At 30.5% G+C, this 7,673-nt stretch overlaps 1 non-coding gene across 1 annotated transcript; it reads left to right on the forward strand.

Moving 5' to 3' along the window:
• Positions 1-1,258: 1,258 nt before the first annotated feature.
• Positions 1,259-1,422, forward strand: LOC123840070 (U1 spliceosomal RNA). The gene has a single exon (XR_006789883.1). It is a non-coding gene; the product is annotated as a U1 spliceosomal RNA (small nuclear RNA).
• The last annotated feature ends 6,251 nt before the right edge of the window (positions 1,423-7,673 follow it).

Below are 7,673 nucleotides of genomic sequence, written 5' to 3' on the forward strand. Positions count from 1 at the left end.
TCCCTCTCCCACTCCCGCTGCTTGTGTTCCTGCTCTCGCTGTCTCTCTCTGGGTCAAATAAATAAAAAAATTAAAAAGCTTTAAAAAAATAAAAATAAATAAATAAAATAAATAAAAATCACTATTAAATTCCATGGCAATTTTTACAGATAGAATACATTTTTTAACCAACTTTTATCATAAGAAATAATGTACTTAAAAAAAAGAAATAATGTACTTAAAATATAACATTACAGCAAAAAAAAAATGAGGGCTCTAGACAGTTCAGGGAAAAATATATGAAAATGGTTCTGCAGTGTATAATATGCTTTTTCTCACTTATAATAAAGATAATGAAAATTAAAACTTTTTGAGATACCATTTCTTACCTATTACCATGGCAAAAATCCAACACCCACTTGATCAACTGCGAGAATAAGAATATTCATATATCACTGCTAAAAATGCAAAATGGTTTAAGCCTTATGAAAGGAAATCTGCCCATATGTAGCAAATTTGTTTATGCTTAAACACTTTGACCTAGAAATCTCACTTCTAGAAAAATCTGTCTCAAAGATATAATAACAAAATTGTTAAATACTTATACAAATGTTTATTAGCATTGACTCTATTTGTGAGGGCTACGAAACAGCAATAGTCCAAATGTACTTCATTAGAAGATGGGTCAAATGCCTGTGATGTACTTCTCACAATAGAGTACAGCCATAAAACAAGGAGAAATATTTATATACATTATTAAGGAACAAACAGACTATTTCATTAAGTGATAAGAAGAAACACAAAGAAAATTTTATGGTGAACTATCATTAATCTAAGAAAGGCTATAAATACAAATTGATTATATGTAAGACTATAGAAAGATAAATCATGAAATAAAGTATAGTGAGTTGGGGTAAGGATACTATGATGGGTACTAGACTTCTTTATAGTTTTTTTAACACCTATAGTTTTTTTTTTTTTAACATTTTATACAACCATAAAACTAATTTAAGTTTAAAGTAAAATGACTAAAAATAGAATACAAAATGTTACCCTACCCATATATCTAGTTGGGGATATAATCACATAGAGGAACATTTCCAAGTTATCTTAAAACATTGTAATTTTATTTTATACACCTAATTAAATATGTCCTAGGAACAAAATGAACTGTAAAAATAATATTAACTATTTAGAATAGGCATATTTTTGTGGTTGTCTTGGAATCATTATTCTGATATTGGCAATGGGTGTATTATTTATTAAAAAATGAGTAATTATACTTACCTGGCAGGGGAGATACCATGATCACGAAGGTGGTTTTCCCAGGGCGAGGCTTATCCATTGCACTCCGGATGTGCTGACCCCTGCGATTTCCCCAAATGTGGGAAACTCGACTGCATAATTTGTGGTAGTGGGGGACTGCGTTCGCGCTTTCCCCTGAAAAATAAAAAAAAAGAAAAAAAAGAGAAAAAAAAAAAATAAAAAATGAGTAATTATGTTGCTGTCACTAAAGTTTTTTTTGTTTTTTTTTTTACATGGGAAAAAGAAGATACCCATATACTATGTTATATAAATGTTTCTTAAAGGTAAAATTTTAAAGAAAAAATTATACCATAAACATTAGGCACAATACAAAGATACTAAGCCAATTCTCCATTAACTACCTAATTTCAAAAGGTTAAATAAAGGCACTTAACACAGCATTACCTGAAATCCTGACACATTTTCTTTTATTTTTCCTATGAATAATTTTTATTTTTGTAATAAATACATTGTGATTTAATGCAAAGTCCTTTTTCAAAAGAAAATTGTTTTGACAAAATTATGTGTAAATTGCTGGCAACTTGCTGTCATGACTATGAAATCTCCTCAGAAAATTTACATACGACTCTTAATCTTCTTGACAAATTTTAACTCATATATTCATGAAATGCATTCCTACTTTCACACCACTGCATTCATTGGGGATATTATTATATTTAAAACTCTAAACCATTTATACTCTATTTCCATGAATCATCATTCAGCTTTAGTCTTCAACCAAATATGTTTATTTTTATAAACTATAGAATATTGCTTAAATTTCTATCAATAATTGTCTAAATGCAATCTTCATTTTGAATATAGCCTCAATTCATATACCAAACATTATCAATTTACTTAATATAATCTGAAATTTAATTTTAGAACTACTGACAAACTGAACCAGAATAATGATGTAACCACCTTCTGAGTCATAGTTAATTTCTCATGTCATAAGCAAAGCAAGGCTTCCAGGTTTTGTTTTTCCTTTATGGCTTACCTGTAATGTTACCTGGTATATAACTACTTTCTGTTAGCATGTGACACTTTTTTAAGCTTATCTATAAAACTTATTATTCTCTTTGTAACAGGTATTGTGATATAAACATGTTCTGTGTGGAATATAAGAAATAATTAATGGGGTAAAAGAATTATATGTATTTTAACAATATCTGCAAAATAATAAAACTTGATTAACTTTTGTGTCATGAAACACAAATAGTTAATATATGGAAATGTTAATATAGTAGGAAATATTGGCTCCACCCATTAGTTTTACACTTGAAAAACAAGAGAAGAAAATCTCATTTCACTGTAATATGTGATCCCCTTTACTGACATTCAAAGAAATAAGGAAACTTAACCTTGCATTATTTAACGCAAATAATCAATTTCCTATTCTCATTTTAGAGATTTTTTTTCAGTATATGGAATCGAATTAGATTTAAGCACAATTGTTAGTAATTCTGTTAATATATAAAATCATCTAATACTTCCTCACTACTGCACTTTGGTTGCTTGCTGTTGCTTACTTTCAAAAATTTATCATAGTAATGTGTAGGATGTTGTGTGTGTGTGTGTGTCTGTGTGTGTGTGTGTATTTGAAGTCTGAAATATTGGCTCCTTTGATTGTTTTCATCAAAAACCATCCTTTTATTAGAAACTTAAGAGTTCATTTTTCATAATGTGTTTATATTGATGAAGAATGTCAAATGTCTTTGTAACTTCAAAGTCATCATCTTGAAAAATTAATTTTAAAAATTAAGTAATGCCAAATATATTTTATTTAATTTTAATAAAAATCTAATATTTATGATTATTTGAGATTGATTCCATAAATTTAAAAAATCACCTTTATACCTTATTCATAGAAAATTTTCTTTTTTTCAGACTAAAAAATATAGCTAATGGACAATTTTTGGTAATATGAGGAGCTGAACTGAGCAGTTATAAAATCATGTTAAGAAACAGTTATTAAAGTCTGACAAATATATAGTGGAGACATTACTGAACCCAATGTTTTATAATTTTAAAATCAAGTTATGTATAAATAATTCTGTTAAAATTTGAGGGTAGGGAGGACCAGTTAAAATCCCCTAATTATTTTTTTTTAATATTTTATTTATTTGACAGAGAGAGGAGAGAGCACAAGAAGGGGGGGCAACAGGCAGAGAGAGAAGCAGGCTCCCCACTGAGCAGAGAGCCTGGGATCATGACCTGAACCTAAGGTAGCCACTTAACCAATTGAGCCATCCAGGTTCCCCTAAAATCCCCTGTTTAATCATTTAATCCCAATAAAATGTGTTAGGCCTTGGAGTTCCTCCCAATAAGAAATTTATGATCTAGTAGGATAGCGAGACATTTACATAAAGCTATTACAAAAATAAAACATAATGAATTTAAGGTACCAAAGTATTATATTGGACTGATGAATTTTGTGTTTATTTAAGAAAAATAAAATAAAATAAAATTAATTATTATTAATTATTAATGAATATCATAATTTATAAAGAAGGTGGATATTGAGTTGAGGATAAAAACTGCTTCACATATCTCTGAGCATATATATAGTGAGAAGAATTCTGGCAAAAGAATGAATGAAAGAATGAAATGAAAAGAGGATGAATAAAGGATTAAAGACAGGAATAACCAAGCTATACTAATTTGATACTGGTTATATTGGAATGGAGATAGATGTTAGGAACACTGCAATAAGAAAGGGAATTAAGGTCAGATTGTAGAAACTTTTTTTTTCTTCTTAGTATTAGGGGCAGGGATTTTATTTAATATAAGCAATGGGATCTCTTATTTTTGGAGCAAGGAAATGGAGTAAGTAAACATATTCTGGGAAAAATGTGTGTGATGTATAGTTGGCATTGTAATTTAGGAGGGTATTGCAAAATTTAAGTCATAGCTACCAATGAAATTTAGAGATAATGTTGATTACTTACAAAGTTTCAAATACTGGGGCACATGGGTGGCTCAGTAGTTAAGCGTCTGCCTTCGGCTCAGGTCATGATCCCCGGGTCCTGGGATCGAGTCCCACATCGGGCTCCCTGCTCCGCGGGGGGCCTGCTTCTCCCTCCCCCACTCCCCCTGCTTGTGTTCCCTCTCTTACTGTCTCTCTCTCTGTCAAATAAATAAATAAAATCTTTAAAAAAAAAACAAAAACAAAAAAAAACAAAGTTTCAAATGCTGTTTCCATATGTGCATAAATTATCTTATTTAAGTTTCAGAATGGTATTATTAATAATTACAGTATAGTATTATTCCTATTTTACAGATCAGGAAGTAAATAAAATTAAGAAACTTCTCTAAAAATTCTCAGTAAACCAAATAAATTGTGTTGATTCTGTCCTGGGAACATTTTCTTTCCTGGCAAGTGAATAAAGCCTACATCGCGAACTGTAACATTATGATTTCCCTCCTGAACAGTTTTTCAAGGTTATCTATGAGTGGGCTTGTATGATAGCAACAGTCCACTTTTAGGTTTTGCTCTCCCTAACTTGGGTTCTGGATTTTCCATGCTTGGGTCCACTGCTCATAGAGAACTTCCCATTTTTTGAGGCATGGGTTGAAGGCAAACAGTGTCAAAAAATTAGGCACATGAAGAAATGAGTTTCCTAAACATGCAACTTTTTTCATGTTCTCTATGTTTGTTTTCTAAAGGGTGAATTCTGAAATCAGACTTCCTAAGATCAAATTATGCATTCATTGACACATCGGGGCATGTTGCTTAATTTTTATCTAATTCAATTTCCTTGACATTCAAATGGGTATATGAATAATATTTATTTCTTACAGATGTGATGTATTATGCAATACAATATATAAAATCTAATATACTGGTATTAATTAGTGCTTAGTTCTGAGTGTATACCCAGTGGATGTTAGTTCTTGTTAGGGGACCTTAAACCACATTAAATACACACACACACCCCCTACACATATTTTTAAGCAACTTGGATTAAGTGATTAATGACAATGGAAATAGAACATATCTGGAATAAAATAATAATTAAATTACTGATTTAAATTCATGATTTGGGGCTAATGGAAATAATAAATTAAAGAGTATCGATTATTACAGCAAAGGTCTGAAATTGAAAATTTTGGTAATCAATCTATTAAAAGCTCCTACATGTACTAACAATCACATATATGCAAATTAAAACCAAAGAAAATGATTCACTCAAGGAAATTTTTAACATCTTGGCAATATTCTAAGTGGTAATGAGGGTGTAAATCAATGAGAACTCGTTTGCACTGTTGAAGGAAATGAAAACTGGCACAACTAAGTTGCAGAGCAATTAGGTAATATATAATAATGAAGGTTAGTATATGTCATCAAACAATGAGTTCATTCCTAAGCATGTGTCCAAAAAGAATGCTCCTACATCTACATGGGCAGATATATGTAAAAACATTTATATAACTATTACTTATAAAAGGAAAATGTAAAAAATGAACAATACATAAGCAAAATCTTACTCTTGAAGATATATACAAATGTGGTAAAAAGTATAAGTATATTGTAAAAACCAAATGCAGGATGGAATTCTCTATGGGAAGGACGTCCCAAAAGTGGGAATGTGACCAGAGAGTAGTACTCACAGAAAATGACAACTGTATTGTTGTGATTTTATTTCTTCAACAGGGACTTGGGTACCTGGGGGTTGGGTACATAGATATTTGTTGTACTGTTAACAGCTGCATATAGTCTTTCATTCTGCACTACATCTTAATGAAAATAAAAGACTGAGATTTCCTGAAAGGAAATATATAAGGAGTATAAAACATAACCTCCGAATATTTAGGAGCTATTAAATTTAACAAGAGGAAAAAAAAATAAAAAATACAGCATAAGAATTTCCATGATTGTTAAAATGCTACAGCTTGAGGGTAACAGTATGTGTTATACTGAAATCTGAAATTAATTTTTTTTCTTTCGCACTTTTTTTTTAATATCTTAGAGAAAAAAAAGAGGATGATTTAGGCTTTCATTGAAAAGAAAGCTGTCCTAACACTCACCAAAATAAGCTACAAATGACTTGCTCAATAAACTGTTTGGAAATAGTAAGAGAAGCTTGTGATTCTTGATGAAGGCTCACAAACATATAAGATAGATGCTGGGAGCATAACGAGGCTCTGCTTGTGTGAGTGGACCTCAGAGGTTATTTCAGTCATGGGAAGCTAAACTTAACTATTACAAAACACCCTGAAAATGTACTGCTGTCTTGTGTGCATGTCCATTGTGAGTTGGCAGGGTGCTCTTGTTATCATTATTAATCAAGTCTATTAACTAATGGCCACTATCAGTGGTCATGGTGATCCTGACTGCAGTGACTGAAAAGATACCGTAGTGAATTACAAGGTTACTCTCTTTTTACAATGTTACTCTTAAACCTAGAAATGACAGGATCGTTTTTGCTAACAATTCATTCACAGGCACGCGCACACACACACACACACACACACACAGAGCACAAGATAAAAAACATATGACCACAAATTTCAAATCAGAATACAAAAATACAACCCACCATATGCCTGGAGCAAGAGATGCAACATCTATGAAAACCCTAAAGAAACCAAAGGGGTAATAAGTTGATCTTCAGATATAAGAGTTGCAGGTAAATATCTGTTTTCCTTCCAAATTTCTATACACAGTGTACTGTCTAAAATTTATTTGATCTTTTAAGACACATAAAAATAAATATAAGTGGAAGACTTATTTCGGCAGTTTACAATGTTAGGTTAGCATAGGCCATTTTATTCTTGCCTCAGTTTCCTTTTCCAAATCTTTTATTCCAATTTGGACAAAGATATGACAGCTCAGCGATAGGAGTCAAAGCTCCTGAAGGACCCTTAAAATTACCAGTTCTTTAAGAAGGGAGGGATAATGAGAAGAGAGCCTTAGGAAGTAAAAGGCAAGTATTAGGAAAATGTAGGCTGAGAAATAAGAAACTACATGGAGAGACATTCTATCAATTTCTAAAACAAAAAATCATTTGTATATTTTAAAGTTATAGTTATTTTTTTGTTAATTAATCCAGCAAATATATAATGGTTAAAATCATAGATTTGTTATGGAATATAAAAAAAATGTACATGAACAAACAAAATAACCCATAACTCCTTAAAAATCACTAAATAGCTTCAACATTTGATATAATATTTTCCGCTCATATATTTCAATACATATATTCTGAAAATAATTTAATTACATGATATACATAAATTATAAAATTTTATTCTTTTTTAATAAAATTTTATTCTTAAATATCCATTATTTTAATCTTTAAGATGTAACAGGAATGTCAATATTCAATTACAGAGAATATCAGAAAAATGGAAATAAAATAATAAATTACATGGAATGCCTTTAA

This window comes from Mirounga angustirostris, unplaced genomic scaffold, assembly GCF_029215605.1.
Source record: "Mirounga angustirostris isolate CCGP_5_RB_7025 unplaced genomic scaffold, mMirAng1.0.hap1 SCAF_3, whole genome shotgun sequence".
In the NCBI taxonomy this organism is placed as follows: domain Eukaryota; kingdom Metazoa; phylum Chordata; class Mammalia; order Carnivora; family Phocidae; genus Mirounga; species Mirounga angustirostris.